At 46.0% G+C, this 26,045-nt stretch overlaps 1 protein-coding gene across 12 annotated transcripts in view; it reads left to right on the forward strand.

Moving 5' to 3' along the window:
• CREM (cAMP responsive element modulator) overlaps positions 1-26,045 on the forward strand; it is a 514,873-nt gene that overhangs the window by 372,567 nt on the left and 116,261 nt on the right. For 11 of the 12 annotated variants that reach the window (XM_066386684.1, XM_066386692.1, XM_066386687.1 and 8 more), the window contains exon 1: positions 17,681-17,974. The exons of the other annotated variant lie outside the window; for it this stretch is intronic. The gene's annotated coding sequence lies outside the window, so the exon portion shown is untranslated. Of the gene's footprint in view, positions 1-17,680; positions 17,975-26,045 lie in introns of those variants that run through there. 12 annotated transcript variants of the gene reach the window in all.

Below are 26,045 nucleotides of genomic sequence, written 5' to 3' on the forward strand. Positions count from 1 at the left end.
TCAGGCAGCAGATTCAAGTTTGAAGCCTAGGTTTTTCCACAGTTCATGCATTTTATAAGCTTTAAAAGTGAGAACTTTTACAAGTGACTCATGAAAACCCTGAGAGGTTTATTCCCTGGATCCACCCATCTAACATCTGATATGTGAGTTGCACAGGGAGTCCTGGGTAAAGGGGAGAGGAGAGACCTGAAGGCAGATTTTTTCTTTCTTTTCTCTTTTCTTTTCTTTTTTCTTTTTTCTTTCTTTCTTTCTTTCTTTCTTTCTTTCTTTCTTTCTTTCTTTCTTTCTTTCTTTCTCTCTCTCTTTCTTTCTTTCTTTTTCTTTCTTTCTTTCTTTCTTTCTTCTTTCCTTCCTTCCTTCCTTCCTTCCTTCCTTCCTTCCTCCCTTTTTTACTTCCTTTCTTCCTTTCTTCTTTTTTCTTTCTTTCTTCTTTATTTCTTTCCTCTTTCTTTTTCTTTTCAGCAGGAAAGAGAGGAACACACAGAGATAGACAGAGAGAGGGACAGACAGACAGAAAGGGAGAGATGAGAAGCATTAACTTTTTGTTGTGGCACTTTAGTTGTTCATTGACTGCTTTCTCACATGTTTCTTACTGGGGGGCTACAGCACAGCAAGTGATCCCTCACTAAATCCAGTGACCTTGGACTCAAGCCAGCAACCTTGGCCTTCAAGCCAGTGACGTTTGGGCTCAAGCCAGCAACCATGGGGTCATGTCTATGATCCCATGCTAAAGCCAGTGACCCCGTGCTCAAGCTGGTGAGCCCAGGTGTAAGCTGGTGACCTCAGATATTTGAACCTGGGGTCTCTGAGTCTCAGGCTGACACTCTATCAACTATGCTACTGCCCAGTCAGGCTGGTGGCAGATTTTCTATCCCAGTTCCAAGCAGCTCTCAAAGAGAAGAGGGGATATTTGAGGAATAAAATGGTAGATCTGGTAGTATATTTTCCATTGAGGCTTGAGGTCAATGTGTGAGGGCAGAGCAGATGCTTTGGGAAAGGGGTGAGAAGAGACTTGAAGATGAATTATTTACCGCTTCTCCACACATCTCTGGGAGGGGGTCACGGGAAAACAGGCAAGGAGGGTCTGACAGATGAATTCTCCCTCCTTGTTTAAGATGGTGTGAAGAGCACAGTGGGTCTTTGGCTAAATTGCCAGGAAAGACCTTGAGCAGGATTCTGAATTCCAGCTGTAGCCAACTTATGTGGTGAAAGGGGCTGTATGGAGCTGATCTCCATTCCTGCTTTAGCCAGAATGATAGGCAGGAGAGGTTTCTGTAGGAAGGGTCCAGGAGAGACCTGGAAGCCGACTGTTTCTCCTGACTCCAGCCCGACATCTCATGGGAAGCTGGAGCCTCCAGACACAGGTGAGGAGACACTTGAAGGCAATTCTTTCTTCCTGGCTTCAGCAAGAATGTGATGGGCAGAGGGCGTCCTGAGGTAAATGGTAAAAAAAAGACCTGGAAGCAACTTCTCCATTCCAGTCTAGCCAGCCTGTGAGAGGTGCTGAAAATTCCTGGGGTAAAAGGTGAACTTCACCCAGCTGAAGTTTGGAAATGGCACTGCCAAGTAGCCCTGTCTTAGCACAGCTACTCAACTCAGGCCTCACTGTGGTCTTGAAGCTGCCCTCACCCAGCCAGTTTCAGGAAGTACCTCTCAGATCATAGCCTCTACTCTCTTTTCCTCTCCCAGTGGTGGAAGGAGCATGAGATGCTTATTGTGGATGAATCAGGCACTAGAAGTCTGAGAAAAGAAACAGAAAACAAAAGATGACGTGTAGGCAGGCTTACTAAATGAGTACTTCAGTTCCCAGACCTTCTGCAATTTAGGTGCTAGGAAGGAAGGAATCAGTACCTACCTAGTAAAATATCCCTGGTGAAATGTACCTGTTCTATAGGATGCTGCATCGGTGGACATCTTGTTGCTAGGAAACATGTGTGCTAGGAAAGGGAGAGGGAAAGAGACAAGATAGGATGCTGAGGACAGTTGTTGGGCAGATAAAATGTATTATGCTCACTTTGTTAAAGATAACAGGAGGAGGCCGTCGCCCAGGTGATATTAATGTGTGTTGGGGTGGGCTAAAGGCAGGCAGAATCCTTTAGCCTGGGGCTTGGTTTTGGGATTAAGCCTTTCCTACCCTTTTTGATGTAGGGCGGTACAATCCTATCATGCCTCAGAGGTGACTTTGTATTAGAGACTTCCCTACTTTGTATATTGGATTAGAGGTTGTGAAGCTACAGTATAAAGTGGGGGCAAAACGGGAGTTTGGGCTTTTTGGTTCCTGAGGTTAGCATGAGAGAGCAGAGCAGAGAGCAGAAGAAGGCCACGTGGAGTAGGCCAGGAGAAGCAGCCAAGATGGCAGAGTACTGAGTGAGATGCCAGTCTGTGTAGAGTTTGTATCTGGGATAAGGAAGGAGATGGGGAACTGAGGAGAATAAGGTTGGTGAGCTAGAAACCTTTGATTCTAGGAAACTCGGATAAGTCAGTGGCTTTGTGAGCACTGAGTGTGACTGGGTTTTGGAGCCCAGTGTGTATTTTTACTTGCCCGCCGGGTGCAAGGTAGGATTAAAGGTTATGGCCCACCAGTTTTTGGCTCCATGGTTTCTTTACCGACTGTCCGAATCCAATGCGAACCTGCATGGGCTGGGCGGCTGTGATGGTGGCCCTGGCCACGGCCGCTGGCCTTACAACAGTCCTGTTCCAATAAATGAAGTGATAGTGTTGTAAGGTATCAAAAAGCTGCAAATTATGTCCCTGGCCGGTTGGCTCAGTGGTAGAGCGTCAGCCTGGCATGCAGAGGTCCCGGGTTCGATTCCTGGTCAGGGGACACAGGAGAAGCGCCCATTTGCTTCTCCACCCCTCCCCCTCTCCTTCCTCTCTGTCTCTCTCTTCCCCTCCCACAGCTGAGGCTCCATTGGAGCAAAGATGGTCCGGGCGCTGGGGATGGCTTCTTGGCCTCTGCCCCAGGTGCTAGAGTGCCTCTGGTAGCGACAGAGTGACGCCCCGGAGGGGCAGAGCATCGCCCCCTGGTGGGCAGAGCTTCGCCCCCTGGTGGGCGTGTGTAAAGCCAGTAGTCACGGCCAGGGCCACTATCACAGCAGCCTGGCCCATGCAGGTTCGCATTGGATTCGGACAGTCGGTAAAGAAACAATGGAGCCACAAACTGGTGGGCCATAGTCTTTAATTCTAGCTTACACCTGGCGGGCAATTAAAAACTATACACTGGGCTCCAAAACCCACTCACATTCAGTGCTCACAAAGCCACTGAATTATCCGAGTTTCCTAGAATCAAAGGTTTCTAGCTCACCAGCCTTATTCTCCTCAGTTCCCCATCTCCTTCCTCATCCCAGATACAAACTCTACACAAACTGGCCTCTCAGTCAACACTCTGCCATCTTGGCTGCTTCTCCTGGCCTACTCCACGTGGCCTCCTTCTGCTCTCTGCTCTGCTCTCTCCTCTAATGATAATCTCAGGAACCAAGAGCCCAAACTCTGTTCTGCCCCCATTTTATATTGTAGCTTCACAACCTCTAATCCAATATACAAAATAGGAAAGTCTCTAGTAGAGTCACTTCTCTGAGGCATAATTGGATTGTACCACCCCACATCAAAAAGGGTGGGAAAGGCTTAATCCCAAAACCAAGCCCCAGGCTGCAACGATCCACAGAGACACACATTAATATCACCTGGGCAACGGCCTCCACGTGGACAGTGGCACCATCTTTAACAAAGTGAGCATAATACATTTTATCTGCCCAACAGCATGCCGGGTGGATCCCGGTCAGGCACATGCGGGAGTCTGTCTGACTGTCTCTCCCCGTTTCAAGCTTCAGAAAAATACAAAAAAAAAAAAAAAAAAGAAAAAAAAAAGTCAAAAAGTCACAGTACCAGTGTTGGTCAAATAAGTTTGTAAATGTGATATATATGTTTGCTCGCTTGTGACTTATATTGGGTGTGGGGGACAGGCTATAGGCAGGCCAGGTCGTTGTAGCCTGGGGTTTGGTTTTGGGACTAAGCTTTTCCCCACACCCTTGAATGATTGTATTATCTGGGTGGTGCACTCTCATGAGGAATCCAATTATGCCTTGGATGGGTGACTTTGTATCGGGGACTTCCTTGTTTGTATATTGGATTAAGGGATTTTGGTTTTCTACACTATAAAGTGGGACAGACCGGGAGCTTGGACACACAGTTCCTGCTATCACAATTGCAGGGGCTTCCCTGATCCCTTGCCCTTCATGGGAAGAGCTGGTTTTCTGCTTTTCCCTTGTCTTCTTTTGTGGTTTGCCTGTCTTGGTGAGACACCAATAAATAGGATGGCCCCCCGTCCTCTGACTCCGCCATTTCTTTATCGTCTGCCCGAATCCAATGGGAACCTGCATGTGAATGGCCACGATGGCGGCTCCTGGCCCTACAACTGGCGTAGTTTCCGGCAGGATTCAGAGATTGGTATGGAGCCACGACCCTTGATGGGTGGGATAGAGTACTGGTTGCCGCTCTGGCTCCCCATGGCTGTCCTTTTAGGGGCCATGGGCTACATGTTTTTTACTCAAGAGGAAACTGCCCGAGGTCAAAAGCTTCAGTATGAATTGAAAATAGAACGGCAGAAAAGGCTGGAATTGGAGCGAGCACTGGAGAAGGAATTACGGGTTCGCGAGTTGCAGTTTACCCTGGAAGTTGAACGTGTTCACCGGCAGTTATTGGAGAAACAACTGCGGATTCAAGAGCTCGAGTCTCAGCTTCTGGCCAAAAGCCAGCAGCCACAGGAGCCTAAACGGTCACCAAAGGAGCAGCAGCATCCGTGCCGGTGGATTGGCTTTGAGTCAGCGGGAGCAGGCGCTTGCGACTCCTCTTCTGAGGATGAGAAGGCTCAGGCTGAAGCTGCCATACGCACACTGAGAGCCCGACCAGTTGTCGCCAAGAAGGTAAAAACCCAGCAACAAAGAGTCCCTCAGGGGCAGCCACAGCCTCCAGCCCAGGTAATGGAACACTCTGTGGTCCGGCCCTATACCCAGGCAGAGCTGATGGAGTTGGGGGCACAATTTAGGCAGAAACCTACTGAATCCCTGGTAGCCTGGTTACTACGATTATGGGATATAGGGGTGGATGGCATCATGCTCTCCGGAACAGAGATGGAGAAATTGGCCGCCATTACCACACACTCTTCCTTGAGGCAGCGTCTTCAGAACTGCCATGGCAACCCAGGAGACCATACCCTATTAGAATGGGTGATGGCTGCCATTCGTATGGTCTGGCAGAATGCTGGAGAACTGCCGGGGGCAATGAGTCGGTGGCAGTGCTACAGTGAGTTAGTAAAGGTCCTTCGAGAACTAGGTATGAAGAATGCTGTTTTCAACCCTGGGTCTCGTGGGCCAGACGAGGAAGTGTTTACGGCCAAAATGAGGGAATTTGTCCTTGCTAGCGCCCCGTCAGCCCTTTTTGGGTCACTTGTGGCTATCTTGGGCCCCTATGTGGGGCAGCCCATCAATGCAGTTACACAGATGGTAGCAGATTTGGGAGAGCTGGAGGCCGCTCGGGATCATAAAGCAGTGAGGGCTGCTGCCTATGTTTCCCCCCCAACTAACAAGGGAAACGGGCCTGTAAAGGTTACCCGAACACAGATGTGGGTAGACTTGATTGCGGCTGGAGCAGATAAGGGGAAATTGGATGGCCAGTCTAATAAAATTCTTTTGGAGCTTTGGCGGCAGCTTAAACCAGAACAGAAGTTCCAGCCACTGAGACGAAAGGCCCCAGCAGCTACCAATAAAACGTTTGGTGCGCGCACAGCTCGGTTACAAGATTATATGATAGAGACGGCCAAGGGAGAGGGGAACTCCCAAGACCCACTGTACCAGTTTGAATAGGAAAAAGGCCGAGGGACCCGTCTAACGGGGATGGGCGGGGACCGGAGGCCACATGTGGAACTGGCTATCCACTGGTCCCCTTCCAATGTACAACAGGTGTTGGCCTTGGTGGATACAGGTGCAGAATGTTCCCTTCTCTATGGAAACCCAGAGCGGTTTGCTGGGACCCCAGTGGCCATTGACGGTTATGGGGGCCAAACTGTTCAAGTGAAGCCAATAACTATTCTATTGGGGATAGGGAGACTGCCTCCTAAGCCATATAAGGTGTATGTATCTCCTATTCCTGAATATATTTTGGGGGTAGATGTCTTGCAAGGACTGTGGTTGGAAACTACAGCTGGGGAGTTCCGGCTGCGGATCAGGGTTGTGAAGGCAGTATTGCGGGGACATGCATCACATTCCCCTTTGCAATTACCCGTCCCTCGGCGTGTGACTAACACCAAGCAGTACCGCCTGCCAGGTGGTTATGAAGAAGTCACAGGGACAATCCTTGAGCTAGAAAAGGTGGGGATCATCCGGCCAGCACACAGTCCTTACAACTCCCCTGTATGGCCTGTGCGCAAAGCAGATGGAACCTGGAGAATGACAGTAGATTACAGGGAACTTAATAAAGTTGTTCCCCCTTTGCACGCTGCTGTTCCTTCGATAGCTAACATGATGGATCGGCTAAGCCATGAGTTGGGGACATACCACTTTGTGGCAGACTTGGCCAATGCTTTTTTCTCTATTGATATAGCCGCAGAGAGTCAAGACCAATTTGCCTTCAGTTGGGAAGGGAGACAATGGACCTTTACAGTGTTACCCCAGGGCTATTTGCATAGCCCCACCTTGTGCCATGGGCTGGTGGCTGCTGACCTGGCTAAATGGAAACAGCCAGAGGTAGTCCGCATGTACCATTATATTGATGATATTATGCTAACTAGTGATTCTCTTTCAGAATTGGAGCAAGCAGTCCCTACCCTGCTCTCCCATTTGAAAGCATGTGGCTGGGCAGTCAACGAGAACAAATTACAAGGACCTGGGTTATCTGTTAAATTCTTGGGAGTTGTCTGGTCGGGTAAGACAAAAGTTATCCCTGACGCAGTTATAGATAAGATTCAAGCCTACCCCGTGCCCACTACGGTAAAACAGTTACAGGAATTCTTAGGTTTGTTGGGGTATTGGCGAGCATTCATACCACATTTGGCTCAGTTACTACGCCCCTTGTACAACCTTATTCGAAAGGGGGTTCGCTGGGATTGGACTGAGTAGGCGCAAGGTTCATTTGCAGCTGCTAAGAGAGCTGTCAAGGTGGCACAGGCCTTGAATGTGTTTGATCCTGCCAGGCCCTGTGAGCTGGATGTTCATGTAACCTCGGAGGGGTTTGGATGGGGCTTGTGGCAGCGGACAGAGCGCCTACGGCAACCTATTGGATTTTGGTCCCAATTGTGGAAAGGTGCTGAAGTTCGTTACTCATTAGTAGAGAAGCAGCTGGCAGCTGTGTATGCTGCCCTCCTGGCAACTGAGAGTATTACAACCACAACACCAGTTACAGTCAAAACAACATACCCTATAGCTGGATGGGTGAGAGATTGGGCAACTAAACCACGTAGTGGTATGGCCCAAATGTCTACCCTGGCCAAGTGGGGTGCCTATCTGCAACAACGCTGTGCTCTTAGCACCAGCCCATTGAGGGCAGAACTGCAGGAAGACTTGGGTCCAGTCACCTATGCGACTTTAGAGTCAGGTGCAACTGGGGCTCAGGAGGCAGAACCTGAGGTCAGTCCCTACCAGGAGGGGCGGGTGCCCATCCCCGAAGATGCCTGGTATACTGATGGTTCCAGCAGGGGCCAACCTGCCAAATGGACGGCTATCGCCTTCCATCCGGCCACTGAGACTATTTGGATGGACACGGGTACAGGCCAAAGCAGCCAATGGGCAGAATTAAGAGCTGTTTGGCTAGTTGCCCATAATGAACCTTCACCTCTGGTGATCTGTACTGACAGTTGGGCTGTCTATCGTGGACTGACCCTTTGGATTGCTACTTGGCACATTAACCAGTGGATGGTAATGCACCGTCCATTATGGGGTCAGGCCATGTGGCAGGACTTATGGGAAATAGGACACCAGAAGCAGGTGACAGTATATCATGTCACAGGGCATGCCCCTCTAGCCCATCCTGGGAATGATGAGGCAGATACGTTGGCAAGGGTGCGATGGTTGGAGACTGCACCTGCAGGTGATGTGGCACAGTGGCTCCACCGGCGCCTGCTCCATGCAGGACAGAAAACTATGTGGGCTACGGTTAAGGCTTGGAACTTGCCTGTGTCCTATGCAGAGGTACTTGCAGCCTGTGAGCAATGTGCAGTATGTTCCAAGGAACACCCTCGGAGACCACTGGTGTCACCTGGACAGATCCAGAGGGGTCATGTCCCACTGACACGATGGCAGATAGACATCATTGGACCCTTACCAAAGTCAGAAGGGTACCAGTATGCAGTCACTTGTGTAGATACTGCCACCGGGCTGCTTGCTGCTTACCCCGCTCGTAACCCTGACCAGAGGGCAGTCATACAGGCTCTGGACCGCCTGAGTGCTGCATATGGGCGACCGCTGGTCCTTGAAAGTGACAATGGTACCCACTTCACTGGTTCAACGGTGAGGCAATGGGCTCAAAAGCTGGGGGTGGACTGGAAGTACCATGTTCCCTACCACCCCCAGGCTGCTGGTATCATTGAGCGTTATAATGGACTCTTAAAGCAGGGACTGCGACAGGAGGGGGGCACCGGCTCTCTTACTGGATGGACACACCGCTTATGGACAGTACTTCGGATTTTGAATGAGCGACCTCGACGGGGAAGCCCAGCTCCAGTAGAGGCCCTCCTGCATCGGACAGCTGCCCCTATTCAGTTGCAGATACGCACCAAGGACATTTTACTCAAGCCAGGTTTCGGACAGCAGGGCAACGTGCTCTTGCCTGCTCCAACAGCCCTTCTTAAAGGACAACGGCTTCAATGGACTTGGCCCTGGACTGTACAGGCCCCCCATCTGAGATGGGTGGCCTTGTTGGCACCATGGGGAAAGGGGTTAGAGGTGGACCTCCAGTTAACTCCTTGGGCAACCAGCACCTGGCCACCTAAGGTAGAAGTGTATTATCCCTTGAGTGCTCAAGGGGACAGCATTTTGAAGGGCACCTTTGTAATTTCTTTATGGCCAATAATGAGTTCCCCTATTTTACTACACATAGAACCAGCAGATGTTGGTGTATTGGCCAATAAGGTTTGGTATGCCCGCTCAGGGCGGCCTCTGGTGCCAGCTACGGTGCTGTCTGCAGACAAAACTCTGGCCTGTATTCTGCCAGAGGGAAAAGATTTGCCTCTCTTGGTGCCACTGACAGCTCTCTCATTTCGCCCATAGTTTTTGATCTGTTAATCCTATTGCTGTAGTTGGTACTATTTCTGTTTATGCAATGTATCCTACTCCTTGCACAGTGACCATCATGGAAGATGCCTGTGGTTTAGATTGTAAAGCGAGCAAAAGGGGTGGAATGTTGGTCAAATAAGTTTGTAAATGTGATATATATGTTTGCTCGCTTGTGACTTATATTGGGTGTGGGGGACAGGCTATAGGCAGGCCAGGTCGTTGTAGCCTGGGGTTTGGTTTTGGGACTAAGCTTTTCCCCACACCCTTGAATGATTGTATTATCTGGGTGGTGCACTCTCATGAGGAATCCAATTATGCCTTGGATGGGTGACTTTGTATCGGGGACTTCCTTGTTTGTATATTGGATTAAGGGATTTTGGTTTTCTACACTATAAAGTGGGACAGACCGGGAGCTTGGACACACAGTTCCTGCTATCACAATTGCAGGGGCTTCCCTGATCCCTTGCCCTTCATGGGAAGAGCTGGTTTTCTGCTTTTCCCTTGTCTTCTTTTGTGGTTTGCCTGTCTTGGTGAGACACCAATAAATAGGATGGCCCCCCGTCCTCTGACTCCGCCATTTCTTTATCGTCTGCCCGAATCCAATGGGAACCTGCATGTGAATGGCCACGATGGCGGCTCCTGGCCCTACAACCAGGGCACAGGGGCCTGACACAGCCCTGTCCTGGGGGAGACAAGGAGCAGAGGATGGTGTTAGATGAGCCCTACAAGCTAAGGTGCCACGTGACCCTGTTACTGTGATCTCTACAACACGAGGAAATAAAAACAGTAGCTGGCAAAAAGATGCAAATTAATATTGATATTCTAGGAAGAAAAGGTCAGGCTTTCCTGTCCTTTCCTTGGAAAATGGAGAAAAAGGAATGTAGAAGTCTTCTGACTTACAAGGATGACTAAGGTCATTTGATCTTAAATTCTCTGAAAGGATTAAAGTTAACTGAGAAACTTCTTCCCTTTCAATAGGAGGTAGAATTTACATACCACCTTGCATTGATTGTAGTTCCTCCCTTTCCTGGAATCTTGAGAGTAAAATACCTCTAGGCTAGTGAGGGAAGAGAAACCCTGACAGATTGGTAAATATCTTTAATTGAGTTACCTTGAAAGTCTTAATGTTTCTGTGTATCCCCTAGACAAATATTATAATCTTGTTAATGCTCTCCCCCACACATGTGTGATCAAGGGTATATAAGCAGCCTCTGAACTATTTGGGGGACTGCATAATTTGGGCCTGCAGATGCCCCATGTCAGCCATATGCAGCCTGCATATTTAAATATTTCTCCTTTAATAAAATACTTCAAAATTTATCTGGACTGGGTGTCTGTTGGGCAGATAAAATATATTATGCTCACATTGTTAAAGATGGCACTGCCCACATAGAAGCCCATCGCCCAGGTGATATTAATGTGTGTTGGGGGTGGGCTGTGGGCAAGCAGGATCCTTGTAGCCTGGGGCTTGGTTTTAGGACTAAGCCTTTCCCACTCTTTTTGATGTGGGGTGGTGCAATCCCATCATGCCTCAGATAAGTGACTTTGTATTAGAGACTTCCCTATTTTGTATAATGGATTAAAGGGTTTGATTTCTGCACTATAAAGTGGGGCAGACTGGGAGCTTGCTTTCTCGGTTTCTGAGATTAGCATTAGAGGAGAGACCAGAGAGGAAAGCAGAGAGAGGCTACGTGGAGGAGGCCAGGAAAATCAGCCAAGATGGCGGAGTGTTGAGGGAGAAGCCAGTTTGTGCAGAGACAAGGAGATGAGGAACAGAGGTGAATAAGGCTGGTGAGCTAGAAACCTTTGATTCTAGGAAACTTGGATAAGTCAGTAGCTTTGTGAGCACTGAGTGAGTGGGCTTTGGAGCCCAGTGTGTGTTTTTACTTGCCCGCCGGGTGCAAGCTAGTATTAAAGATGATGGCCTACCAGTTCTTTGCTCCATTGCTCCATTACCATCTGTCCAAACCCAATGCAAGCCTGCATGGGCCAGGCAGCTGTGATGTTGACTGTGTATACTGGCCTTACATTTGGCATAGTCTGTGGCAGGATTTGATACAGATTGGCAAGGAGCCACCACCACGTCTGAGTGGTGGAGTGGAGGACTGGCTGCTGTTATGTTTTCCTATGGCTGTTCTTTTCGGGGCTGTAGGCTGGCTGACTTTTACAGCCATGCATGAGGAAACTGAGAGCTCTGTGGAAGAGGCTGCCAGAGACCTGCAAACTGAGCAGTGGAAGGAGCTGGAGCAAATGTGGGAGAAAGATGCCGACCTTAGAGCTGAAGGAAGCACTGTTGAAGGCCGACCTGGTTTGCAAGATTCGCTTGGAAATGCTGGAGGAGGAATCACAGGTTCATGAGTTGCAGATTGCCTTGGAAATTGTGGAGATTTCTGAGAGCCATCTGTGGCAGGAGGCCAAGGCTAGGGCTGCAAGGCTGGCAGCAGGAGCTGATGTTTCCAGTTCCTCTTTAGAGAATGAAAAGAATCGGGCTGGAATAATGATTCACAGTCTCCAGAAAATGAGAGCCCAGGAGCAAGAAATACTATGTTCCTGGTAGGTATGCTATTTTGAGACATAGGGGTGAATGCCATCATGCTCTCCAGAGCAGAGATGGAAATGCTGACTGCCATTGCCGCATGCTCCTCTTTGGGACAGTGTAAGACCTGCCAGATTGGCAGGGATGAGGGGGGTGGCTGATGCCCCATGTGCGTGGACTGATTTTCTTGACTACGACTGGAGTGGGCACTGGCTCCTTTGTTGGATGGATTTACGGATTTTGGACAATGTAAAATACCCTGATGGTGGTGGGGGCAGCTTTGCTAGAGGCCCTTCCCCTGCCTTGAAAAGCTTTTCTCATGGCTAGAAAGAAGCCAAGGACATTTTGCACTTTTGGTGAAGCACTCAGAGACTGGTGAAGTGTACCTTTTTAACTGTTGAAATTGTATGATTTGTCATGTTGTTGTAATTTGTGTAATGTGCCTAATTTCCTTGCACAGGAATGGTGGTGGTATAGATTGTAGGTAGTAAAGTGAGCATAGGGGTGGATTGTTGGGCAGATAAAATATATTATGCTCACTTTGTTAAAGATGGCACTGCCCATGTAAAAGCCCATCTCCCAGGTGATGATATTAGTTGCCCTTAAGCTTGGAATGAGCATAATTATATTAATGTGTGATGGTGGCGAGCTGTGGGCAGGCAGAATTCTTGTAGACTATGGCTTGGTTTTAGGACTAAGCCTTTCCCACCCTTTTTGATATGGGGTGGACTTTATATCAGAGACTTCCCTATTTTGTATATTGGATTAAAAGGGATTTTGATTTCTGCACTATAAAGTGGGGCAGACCGGGAGCTTGCTCTCTTGGTTCCTGAAATTAGTATTAGAAGAGAGAACAGAGAGGAGAGCAGAGAGAGGCCATGTGGAGGAGGCCAGAAGAAGCAACCAAGATTGTGGAGTGCTACAGGAAAAGCCAGTTTGTGCAGAGCTTGTGCAGAGAGAAGGAGGTAAGGAACAGAGGTGAATAAGGCTGGTGAGCTAGAAACCTTTGATTCTAGAAAACTCGGATAAGTTAGTAGCTTTGTGAGCACTGAATAAGTGGGTTTTGGAGCCCAGTGTGTGTTTTTACTTGCCCACCGGGTGCAAGCTAGGATAAAAGATGATAGCCCAATAGCTTTTGACTCTGTTGTTTCTTTACCGACTGTCCAAATCCAATGGGAACTTGCATGGGCCAGGTAGCTGTGATGGTAACCATGAATACTGGCCTTACATTACCTCACAAACACTCTGGCCACCCTTTTCAGATCCTCACAGGCTACCTGTAGCTGTTCCCCACTCCCACTCAACTCTAGCCCCACCTCCACTCACCTAATATCCCCAGGATCATGTTGCTCACTTCACATTTGGACTCTGATATATGAACAGAAAGAACAGCCATATCTACAAAGTCAGACCCCACCCAAAGTGTAAGAAACAGCTGAGAAAATAGCTAATCTACTATGGACTAGATCTCCTTGTCTTATCCTCTTGTTTCACCTCATGCACATGTTGTAAAGTACTCATACCCCAGATGCTGAAAGGTACTGTACCTCAATTCTGTGGGTTTACATAGAGACACTGTGAAGCCAGTATTCACGGCCACCATCACAGCAGCCTGGCCCATGCAAGTTCACATTGGATTCAGATATACGGTAATGAAACAATGGGGCCAAGAACTGGTGGGCCATTACCTTTAATCCTAGATTGCACCCAGTGGAAAAGTAAAAACACACACTGGGCTCCAAAACCCACTCATTCAGTGCTAACAAAGCTACTGACTTATCCGAATTTCCTAGAATCAAAGGTTTCTAGCTCACTAGCTTTATTCGCCTCTGTTCCCCAGCTCCTTCTCCTGCACAAACTCTGCACAAACTGGCTTCTCTTTCAGCACTCCACCATCTTAGCTGCCTCTCCTCTCCTCCACGTGGCCTTTCTCTGCTCTCCTTTCTCTGCTCTCTCCTCTAATGCTAATCTCAGGAATCAAGAGAGAGCAAGCTCCCGGTCTGCCCTACTTTATAGTGTAGATTTAAAACCTTTAATCCAATATACAAACAAGGAACTCTCTGATACAAAGTCATGTATCTGAGGCATAATGGAATTCTTCATGAGTGTACCACCCCACATCAAAAAGGGTGGGAAAGGCTTAGTCCCAAAACCAAGCCCCAGGCTACAAGGATCCTGCCTGCCCACAGCCCGCCCCCAACACACATTAATATAATCATGCCCATTCCAAGCAAGAAGTGCAATTAATACTATCACCTGGGAGACAGGCTTCCACGTGGGCAGCACCATCTTTAATAAAGTGAGCATAATATATTTTATCTGCCCAACAGGGAGATATCCTGTGTTATTAGGGTGGTGTGGGCCCAATATAACCACAAGATTCTTACAAGTGGAAGAGGAAGGCAAGAGAAAGTCAGAGAGATGGCAGCCTGAGGAGTCGCCCAATGGTTGCTGGGTTTGAAGATGGAGGTAAGGGCTATGGGCCAAGGAATGTGGGTGCTCCTTAGAAGCTAGAGATGCAAAGAAACAGACCCTTCCTGGAGCTTACCCCTTGATTTTTAGCTCAGTGAGATAAATACATATTAGACTTTCAACCTCTAGAACTGTGGATGCAAAAGGCACCAATGCTGAGCCTAACAAGCTCAAGGGAGACTTGCATGATTGCCTTGCAAAAACTCAGAGTCCTAAAGGAACCACACAGGATGGTCTGAAATTAAAACTTCCAACTAAAAGCAGTTCATGGTGGGTAGTCATGTCCTAGTGCAGTATTTTTATCTAACAAGGTCCATGCTTACCTTAACAGAGCCTGTTTATTGTCTTTTGCATCTACAATAACATACCTGATAACATACCATTGAAATGTAGGAGTAATCTCCTTTTCTGTCCCCCTCAGGGCACAACTGTAGCATGCACCGGGTACAATAACAGACGTCAGAGACTTTCAGGAATATAGATGTTTCTTTATTGGCCAGTTTAACCTGCGCAGGGGCGAATTCCCAGGTGTCCGGAGACACCTTACTCACAAGGAGCTACAAACGGGAATCGCGCCTGGCGCTTACAGCTAGTTCCTTATATATCCTAAGTAAGCAAGCATATTACAGAAGCAGATGTGGCGGTTACCTATTCGCTAAGGGGGCTGCACATAGCATAGCAACAGGGGCTGGGTCTAGCTCACTGGTGAATTCCAAACATAAACTTCTGATAAGGGTCTTTAACCAATGGAATGCAAACGTTTGTCTTTCTTTGTTCTCAGCCTCACAGGGTCCCTATCTGTCTCTGCTTCTTGAATGACCTTGGGCATGGTATTCCTAACAGAACAGGAGCAGGACCTGCTTGTAACCCTTAAGTTCCCTGTTCCATCAGTGCCCTGCCTATATCCTATTATTTTAGATATTCTGATCTTCTCTTGGTCCTTACACAACCACCCTACCAGAGCAGAGACCACAAATCCACACATTATTATTTTGTTAACTATTTTATGCCTGCCCATGTAAAAGATGTTTGAGTCTATACAGTTTTACTTCTTATCCAATCCCAAAGACTTCCCCAGTTTGCTTTCTCCCGCCTCCCTAATCTATCACCAGTAGATATCATGTAACCCTTTTGTATCTTCCTCTTTGATTCTGATGTATAAAATAAGTGGTAAAGCCACCATTTTCCAAACTATTTTCTCAGTCTGTTAAGATTTTGCTTCCCAGCAATCCTTGACAGTTTGACTCAGATAAACTCATAAAAAATTCCTAGAGATTTGCCTGACCAGGCAGTGGCACAGTGGACAGAACATCAACCTGGGACTCCAAGGACCCAGGTTCAAAACCCCAAGGTCACTGGCTTAACCATGGGATCATAGATATGACCCCGTGGTTGCTGGCTCATCCGGATCCTCCCCACTCAAGGCAGGTCATCATCAATGAACAATCAAAATGCCACAACTACGAGTTGATGCTTCTCATCTCTCTCCCTTCCTGTCTGTCTCTCTCTTTCAATAATAATAATTTTTAAAAAGCTCTTACATGTTTGGACGTTTTTCACATTGACATAGATGATAAATTTGTGTTGCTTTAAGCTAAGTTTGTCATCATTAAGCATTGCAGCAATAGGAAAAGTTTCCTGCTATTTCCTCCTTTCAGATCCCAGGTCCTCTACCCCTGTTCTCAAAAAGATCAGGTACTCTTTCTCTGCTCCCAAGGGTTCCTAGTACATGTTGGTTTACCATGTACACTTGCATTTTAAGACCTTTGTCTAATAGGTTCTTACTGTGTAAAGAATGTATACTTTGTTAAGGAAATTTAGGAAAATACAAGCAGGTAGAAAACAGTTTTTGGAAAAATGACAACTTCCTCTAAATCACTTGTACCTAAAAATCTATTCACTCAGCACATGATCAGCCTTGATCACAATAAATGGTATGCCTTTCTAGGGTTCAGAAATCTTTTCTTCTTTCCTTCTAGTGACCCCTCTTTTCTGAGCTAAAATCAGCCTTATTACTTACAGATATTCTGTGGCAGTCTTCTCTAATAACACTACACACACAACGTCATGGTTAATGTTTTGATTGGTAATGTTCCTCATTAAGAAATTAATTTTTAGCCTGACGAGGTGGTGGCGCGTTGGATGTAATGTTGGACTGGGATGTGAAGGACCCAGGTTCGAGACCTCGAGGTCACCAGCTTGAGCGCAGGCTCATCTGGTTTGAGCAAGGCTCAACAGCTTGAGCCCAAGGTCGCTGGCTCCAGCAAGGGGTCACTCCTTACGCTGTAGACCACCCCTCCACCTCCACCCCTCAAGGCACATATGAGAAATCAATCAATGAACTAAGGAACCTCAAGGAAGAACTGATGCTTCTCATCTCTCTCCCTTCCTGTCTGTCCCTATCTGTCCCTCTCTCTGACTCTCTCTCTGTCTCTGCCCCCCCCCACTTTAAAATAAATAAATAAATCCTCTTTCTTTAAAGAAAATTAATTTTTATACTGGAAGGAGGAACTTCAGAATACTACCTACCTCAAAAGGGGAAAGTGAATTAACCACATTTTTGTTGTTAGTATGCATTCCACCTGGTAGTAACTCTGGAAAAAAGCCCTGACGAGTTCAGAATTTTCTCCCGCTCTACTGAGATTCTAATATTCGACAGAACTTCCTTTCCCAAGCTGCACTACCTTGACTTGTATTTTCTCAGCAACTTTTCCAGCACAGGCCTTGACAGCGGTTTCCAACATGACACATACCCGATTTCGTCTTTCCTGAATAGAAAGTGGCTTATTTTCAGGCTGAAAACCTGCCTAGTTTGAGGGCCTACTCGTCTTCCGATAATTTGTGTCCGGAGCACACAAAAGTGGGCTACCAATTTACAAAAGGGGCCCCATTTATAAGCCAGAAACTCTCTTGCTTCCAGTTGGGTGAAAACTAAGCTCTCCTCCGTTACAGGCAGGGTTTGCTTGCCATTTCCCCAAAACCCTTCCGCTGCACTGCCCGTCGCCTCGTGGAAACAGCCGGTGTGTGCCTGTTCGGCCGACGCAGACGCGGTCACCGCGGGCTGGGGTAATGGATACGCGATGTCTCGCGGGAGGTGGGGGGGGGCCGCCTAAGGGCGCGAGGACGCGCCGGGAATGACTCACGACACTCGAGGACCTCAGCTCGAGGACCCACAGCCACGGTCCGCTCAGTTTCCAACAGATTGGTTTTCGGACGCATTCTTCCGGCCAAGCATTTCCGGTTTCTGGAGCGCCTTAGGCCCCGCCCCAGACTTGGCCTCCTCCTCAGTTCCAGATTCGGTTCAGCACCCGGCCCCGCCCCCCTTTCGGACCCTCTCCTTCAGCCTTAGGCTCCGCCCCCCGACTCTTCTTTTTTTTTTTCCCCCACCCCGTCCCGTTCCATTTAATTGTTGGATTGTCAGCGCCGCACTCCCGCAGGCGGCCGGCAGGGGGCGGAGTTCGAGCTTGGATTTTTCCGCCGGGCGTGCCCCGGGAGGCGGTCACGAAGAGAAGACGGGCGGCGGGGCGCGCGTAGACGTAGTTGGAGCAGCTGCTGTGCTACTTTGGGTCTCCGGTCGGAGGGAGGCCGCCTCAGAGCTGACGTGGACGACGTGGGCCGCGCCGCGCCGGGCTGCTGGCCGCAGTCCCCACCTCCTCGCGTCCGTAAGCAGTGACGAGGCCGCTACGTAAATCGCTTCGCACGGGTAAGTGACGCGGCGGCCAGACTGGAAAGGCAGGCGTGGGACGCGACGCTGGAGGCGGCGGCGCAGGCGGAAGGCGGCGCGGCGCCGGGGCGGGGGAGGGGCGGCGCGGGCCGGTGGGGCGGTGGGGGCGGGCGGGCTCCTGGCGGCCCCGGGGGAGGGTGGTGCGGCTCGCCCGCGTCCAGCCTGACCACCTTGAACTCGGGACACGTTGGAAAAGGCTTCTTGCTCTGAGTGCGTGGTCCGCGCTCTGGAAAGACGGGAACGAGGTAGTCAGGGCGTTGGTTTCCGTGGTCACAGCCCACGGTGGACAGTGCTGCGTCCCAGCTTTCCGTGCTCATTTGGCGTTCACACTAAAGTTAGCCCGTTTCTCCTCCGAAACGCGGCCCTGGGGGTGCCGATGTTGACTCGTCTGAGTCCCCAGGCAGGACAGGTCTGACGGGAGTGCGGAGACAGCGAGCGAGTCCGCCTGCGGCTCCTGTCTGTGGTCACTCATGGGCTTTGCCTTGTCGGGGTCACCTAGCCGGGCTCCCCGAGCGTGCTGAGCAGGGACTAGACCAGTTGTCCACATGCTCTTGTCCTGTTCCCTGTCGGCCCGCCGGAGCCCTGAGTTCGATTATCCACCTGTTTCCTGGACGGCCAGAGATTCTGACTGAAGGTCAACCTGCAAGGCTGGATGCTCCTGAGAGCCCCTTTCCGCGCCGGGTCCACCTGCTGGCCCGCTAACCTGTGGGGTCCGCGGGCGTGCAGCCCGCTTCCCAAGAGCTAGCGCCCCAGGTGCGGGGCGGCAACTGTTCAATTACGTAATTAACTCTTGTTCTGTGTCGTAGGCGCCCCATTTTCCTCCTGCTTATTATACTCTTTGGATAACAAGCTGCTTTCCTTTCATAGGTCAGAATAGTGTAAACTTTTTACCTTAGCTAACCTTATTTTTTTCCTTGCCAAAGAAGGCAAAATGCAATGTGTTTTGGCTAATGAGTGCTAAGTATTAAAAGCTACTGTTCTAGGGATTATTTACTAATCAAAACATAACTTTTAAAGAGATACTTAAATGGATTTTTATCCTAGATGAGGAAATACTGAAAGCATTGTCATATAAACTGTTGATAATTACTCAATACATATTTGGTGGATTTGTAAATAGATCAATGTAAGCTAATATTTTCCCAGTGACTTACTTGTCAACCTGGAATTGTTTTGGTGAATGTGAACCTGTAATGACCCTGTTTTGTGTACATATTTTGTAATAGCATATGCATAAATTTTTATTGGATGTGGAAACACAAGAGGAGCTCTTTAGTCTTTGTTTTTGCATTATCCAGAAAGGTTAATGAAATTTGCATCTACTGATGAATTCAACAAACTCCAGACTCCATATTCCTTCAGTTCCCTACTGAGGCGAGTCCTTCATGTTTAAAATATGAAATCTTATTTAGAGTCATGGCTATTTCATGGAAAGTAGGGAAGAGTTTCAGAATATTTACTGACTTTATCAGTATACAAATATATTTCTGATCCTGACTATCGGCCCCCATCTTGATGTTTTTTGCAGTAAGTGTTGGACCAGAAAATTAAGTCTGGTTTACTGCTGAAGTGGGCAAAGAAGCACTCAAATGTCTGGTACTATTTAGATAGGTCATTTTGTTAATTTCCTTTAAACAATAAAACTGAACAGTTCAAACACTTAATAGGTGAAGCACTGATATTTTGACATGCAAATTGCTCGTTATGGAAATAAGCCTGAAATGTTGAAATCTGTTAAGTATTTCTACTTTATTTAACTGATGGATTCCATATATAAAAGTCAACTCTAAAAAGATTTCTTATTATACATTAAGTGTGATTTTGATATTACTGATACAGATACATAGATTATAAAAATATAGATTTCTGGGAAAGTGTTTCTCACCATTTCACATAGGTAGAGATAAACATTTGAAGTCACTTTGTTAATTTCCTTTTAAAGAATACATAAGGAATTTAAAATACTTTTTACCATACGAACTTGCCAATACACACTGCTGTTTAGAGTATACACTTTAACTTCATAGATTTTCTCTTTTCTGATGTTCTAGGATATCTAGAGTATATAGGGAGAATGAAGAAGAAAACCTAAGGATAATATTAGTGGGAATCTATACCAATATTACTTATGAAAACACCTGGAGTCTTACTGCTTATAATTGAGTTACAGCAAAGTTTAAAAATATTTGCCCATCTCTTCACTGGTCTCCCAAGCAGTATTGGAGGCAATTACTGGCAAGGTGTATGTGAAACAATTTTAAGGAAAAAATTAAGCTAGGAAGTTATATGGGAGTTTTGCTTAAAGACTGTTTAAATAAACTGTCTCCCTGGTTAGGATGTTTGTCTCCAAATAAATCTTACTAACAACTCTTGTGTGAGGTTCTTTAGAAGCCTCCCAGTCCTAAAATGGGAAGCATCTTCACACATTTGTTAGGAATGCTGAACAACCAAACCAGTTAAACGTTGAAATCCTGTGACATTTTGACAATGGTCTAATGTGATTCTAATATTTTACTTTGAGATTTTCATAAATATTATCTTAGTGAAGTGTTGTAGTAATATAATGTTATACTAATTAAACATGGGAATATAAAAAATATGGAAGATATATAAAAGTAATTAAGATATAATATTAAAATTAATTAAGGAAATTAAATAAAGTTATGCCATCTGGATAGGAATTTATATAGTGTGTGCAGATGTGATTAACAGACTCTGACTTTCAAGCAGGGCCTAATTAGTGTGTGTGTGTGAAGTTATACATAGATAGGAAGTGGCTTGATGTCATAACTCTGTAAATTAACATAAACAAGAAGCTTCCCTAGGAACAACTTAAAAGTGGCTTGATGTAACATTTCAGTAGATTAACATAAAAAGGGCTCCCTGCAAGAAACTCCCAAAAAGGTGGTTTGAGGTGATAATCCTGTAGATTGACACCTGTTAAAAGGCCTTGGCCAGAAAAGGTACTAAACCTGAGGGGCCCCCTGCTGAGGTCGTCAGTCACCTAGACTACAACGTGAACGTGGACTCCACTCTGAGCTCTGACCAAAGACAGCTGAGTGGAGCATGCCAGCCAGGCCCCCTTAAGCTGTACCCAGGCATGCCAAAAGGATTTGTGAGTAATAAATTGCCTGTGTGATTCTTGCAACTAACTTTGTGTGTCAGTCTCGTGTTTTTCTTCCAGTGGCAGTTAAGTGTTGGCACTGATTAAGTAGAATCCTCATGGCCGCCTCAAGAGTAGTCTCGAAGAGGCTGCCAGCCCTGCTGATAAGCACCAGGAGTGTCCCACTGCACAGGAAGGTTGAATCAGGGACACCTGATCAACGTAGAGCTTGGGCTCTACTGGGACATGAAGCTTTTTTTTTTTATAACTAAGCAGACTTGAAATTAGACCATCCTAATTCACAATGTCAAGTGCCAGTCAGATTTGTTCATAATCTCAAGCCTCAACTTTTTTCATTGATAGCACAGAAATGTTTGTTTTTGCTGAGAAATGTTTTAAGCAGGAATTTTTATACTACCATTAGTTATGATGAAAGCTCCTGGAATTGGGGCAACTATGTCATGCAGAAAGAGAAATGTTTCTGTATATAGAAGTAATGGGATTCTTTTGCTACTCTTTAAATTGATGGAGGAGTTAAATTTAAGTTACTTAGGCTTGTTGCATCTAGAAAGATACCAGTTTTGTTTGGATGGGACCAATCTAGGTAGGTATAATAAGGTTGAAAGTAATTTTTTTGAATTTAAGGTACTTAAATGTCTTATCTGCTCTTTCACAGATTTTGCTACTTAGTAGCCAGTACAGTGGTAATTAATGTGTAGATAAGTGTTTTTGAAATGTACTTAAACTGTAGTAATGGAGCATGCCATTGAGAATTAAACCCTACACCCCTGGCTGGATAGCTCAGTTGGTTAGAGCATCATCCTGAAGTGTAGAGATTGCTGGTTTGATACCCGGACAGGGCACATACAGGAACAGATTGATGTTCCTGTCTCTTTCTCCCTCTCCCTTACTCTCTATAAAGTCAGTAAAATAAACATTAAAAAAAAGAGAGAAAGAACATTAAGCCCTACGATGACTCTACTTTAGCAAATAACTCTCCCAAGAGACTTTACATTTTGTTTCCCTTCATGAAGTTAGTGGTAGTGGCGGGGGGTGTAGGCCATGATTATTTTCTACTTAGCAGCCTATTCAGATCTTTTCTACTTTAGCAGCCTATTCAGATATTCATTGACTATGAAATAGCCAAAAGCAGGCACCAAAAATAGATGCTTGAATAGTTAATCCTCTGGTAATTTTACTAGTTAAGGTTTCATAAATACAGCAAGTACCTGAAGCAATTAAATTGGAATGTCCTTGAATCTATACTAGTAAGCTGCTCAATTTTTATGTATGACTCATGTTCAAAATATTAAAGACATTTGGAAGTTTCAAATAACTTTACAAGCACTTTAGGGCTACTTCTATTCTTACACTAAATTATAGATGGTTGCTTAACATTTATGCTAATTTTGCTTCACAAATATTACAAAACTTGAAAAGTGCTGTAATTTCCTGCTACTACTGTCTCCTTTTGTTTTTCCTATGCTCATCTTGCCTAAAATGTTCAATAGCCATAGGCTTGTCCTATCAATTCAGATTCATGGCTCCTTAGAATCACTTCTGTCTTCTAGCTATCCCTGTTTCTTGCAACTTTGTAATTTACTAGTTGAGAAGGACTGCTTTACAATATGAGTTTTATATTATTCCTTGATCTTTTAAACTTTACTTGCTCTTGCTACTTATATGATAATTACCCTATAAAGGTCTACGTTCCCAAAGAACTGAAACCTTGCGTCATCCCAGAACCAGAGAAACCGACTGTACTTTTCTGTTTTCTCTTTCTCTTCCTGCTTCCAGAAGAGGTGTACTGCCTTATATTACACCTTCTTTTCTTCTTAATTTGACTATGCTAATTGTGATGGTTTTGTTTTGTTTTGGGGTTTTTTAATCCTGTTTGTTTGGGTTTTTTAATCCTGTTTTTTGTAAACAAAAAATTTCAGTGAATAATTTTCAATTTCCATTTTGCAGATTTGAAATGGAGCAAGAATTGAGATTGTTTCACAAGTGTCTTTATAAAGAACTCTATTTTTGTAATATTTTCTCAATATTTTACAGTTATCTTCAACTGTAATATCTGGTCCAAAAGCAGTATTTTAAAAAGGTAATCTGCCTTTATTGTCTTCCTAAAGTGTTCAACTTTTCATAGGAACAGTTCTTTTTAAATTATTTCATCTATTTAATAGTTTCATCTAACACTCTATTTAACAGAATTCCAAATTGCAGCAGTAACTATAGCTGTTATAAACAAGTTTGGTGATTAATACAGAGCTCTTGGTAAGCTTACACCTCAGCTGATAGGAGCAGAATTGCTTGGGCAAAGTAGAGAAAAAATCAGTGGGCCTTAGCTAAACAGATTTTTCAGAAGGAATGGAGAACATTGGTTAATACAGAGAGTTGGTTGATGAGGTGGAAATTGGTTAAACAATCTTTTATATTCTTGTAAAGTTGCCCCAAAAGTTTCATTCTTATACATACTGTAAGGCCAGGGGCTGCCACCGTTGTGGCCATTCACATGCAGCTTCCCATTAGATTTGGACAGACGGTAAAGAAACAGTGGAGCCAAAAACTGGTGGGCCATTCCTTTATTCAAGGCTCACACCATCTGACAAGAAAACACACAGGGAAAACACACTTCCCTTTCATTCAGTCCGAGTTCACAAAACTAATGACACATTATCTGGTTCCACAACCAGGAGAATCTTCTCTGGTTCCTACTAGATTCAGAGGCCTCACCAGTCCTGTTGTAAAGTATCGTACCTTAATTCCATGGGTTATGCAGAGGCACCAAAGCAGGATACAGAATAATTTTTAGGAGGAGATTTATTTAATAAGCCGGCTGCATATGACTTACACGGGGTATAGCTGACCCAAATCGTGTAGCCTAGAATATAGATCTGAGGCTAGTTATATACACTTGATCACATACGAGTTGGGGGGAAAAGGGGAAACATCATAATAATCATTAACAAGCTTATAACATTTGTCTATAGGATCTATAAAAAACATTCCTTCATATTAAAACTTACAAGGTAACACAATAGTGATGTTGTTTTAAATATCAAAGACATTCACAAATCTTTTAGTGTCTACCTCCCATTCCTTTGTCTAGAGGTATATGTTACTCTCAGGATTCCAGGAAGGGAAGAAGAGTTAAAATCAGTGTAGGATATGTAAATATTGTCTTTATTGAAAGGGAAAGGAAGTTCTTCAGATAACCTTTATTCTTTCAATGCCTGACTTTTCCTCTTTATTTTATTTTATTTTTTATTTTATTTTTCTGAAGCTGGAAACGGGGAGAGACAGTCAGACAGACTCCTGCATGCGCCCGACCAGGATCCACCTGGCACGCCCACCAGGGGGCAATGCTCTGCCCCTCCGAGGCATCGCTCTGTTGCGACCAGAGCCATTCTAGCGCCTGGGGCAGAGGCCAAGGAGCCATCCCCAGCACCCAGGCCATCTTTGCTCCAATGGAGCCTCCGCTGCGGGAGGGGAAGAGAGAGACAGAGAGGAAAGAGAGGGGGAGGGGTGGAGAAGCAGATGGGCGCTTCTCCTGTGTGCCCTGGCCGGGAATCGAACCCGGGACCTCTGCATGCCAGGGCAACGCTCTACCACTGAGCCAACAGGCCAGGGCCCTGACTATTCCTCTTTAAAATGGCATTGCTAATACTAAGTTTTACAGTTCTTTGGTACCTTACCACAGTCCCAAAGCCTCTCACCTCTGGTTCCCCATATGCACTTGCTCTCCCTTTTCTCCACACAAACTCTGCTTCTTCAGCGCTCTGCATTCTTTCTCTTTCTCTGCCATCTTGGCTTCTCTCCTCCTCTTCCTCCTCCTCTCCTTTTAAAACTTTTCTGGCACCAAAACCTCTCCTCCAGCAACATTAGCATAACAATAGCCCTTCCCAAGCAGGAAGGTAATTTGCAGTTTCACAGATCACATACCTGGAGCTGCCCAGCACCATTTTTAACAATAAAAGTGAGCGAACTGAAATAATACAAATTTTACAAACTTATTTGCCCAACACATACCTATTCTATTTCTAGAATGTTAAATTAAGATAGTAATACAATCACTACATAGTATATATTTAGAATTTTGTAAATGTAACTATAAGTACTATCTTTAACATTTTTTTAAAGGTATCATCTTTTTTAATCATTGATTTGAGAGAAAAAGCATTGATTTGTTGATTTGTTGTTTTACTTATCTATGCATTCATTGATTGATTATATGTGCCCTGACTGGGGATCAAACCTTCAACCTTGGCTTATTGGGAGGATGCTCCAACTAACTGAGCTGTCTGGTCAAAGCTAATTAGTGCATATTAAACATACATGTATTGCCTGACCTGTGGTGGCACAGTGGATAAAGAATCGACCTGGAATGCTGAGGTCACAGGTTCAAAACCCCGGGCTTGCCTGGTCAAGGCACATACAAGAGTTGATGCTTCCTGCTCTTCCTCCCTTCTTTCTCTCTAAAAAATTAATTAAAAAATATTTTTCAAATAAACATCCATGCAGAAAGCTGTATGTTAAGGGATACCTGATAGCATGAAACTGATTAAAATTGTAATGAAGACAAATAGAACAAGATAACGGTGCCTAACCAGGCAGTGGCACAGTGGATAGAGCATGACCCGGATGCAGAGGACCCAGGTTCAAAACCCCAAGGCTGCCGGCTTGAGCGCAAGCTCATCTGGTTCGAGCAAGTCTCACCAGCTTGAGCCCAAGGTCGCCAGCTTGAACAAGAGGTCACTCTATCTGCTGTACCCTCCCCCTCCCCCCCCCCCCCGCCACCGGTCAAGGCACATATGAAAAAGTAATCAATGAAGAACTAAGGTGTTGCAACGTGCAATGAAAAACTAATGATTGATGCTTCTCATCTCTCTCCGTTCCTGTCTATCTGTCCCTGTCTATCCCTCTCTCTGACTCACTCTCTGTCTCTGT

The sequence above is a fragment of the Saccopteryx leptura genome, chromosome 5, assembly GCF_036850995.1.
Source record: "Saccopteryx leptura isolate mSacLep1 chromosome 5, mSacLep1_pri_phased_curated, whole genome shotgun sequence".
Taxonomy (NCBI): Eukaryota; Metazoa; Chordata; class Mammalia; order Chiroptera; family Emballonuridae; genus Saccopteryx; species Saccopteryx leptura.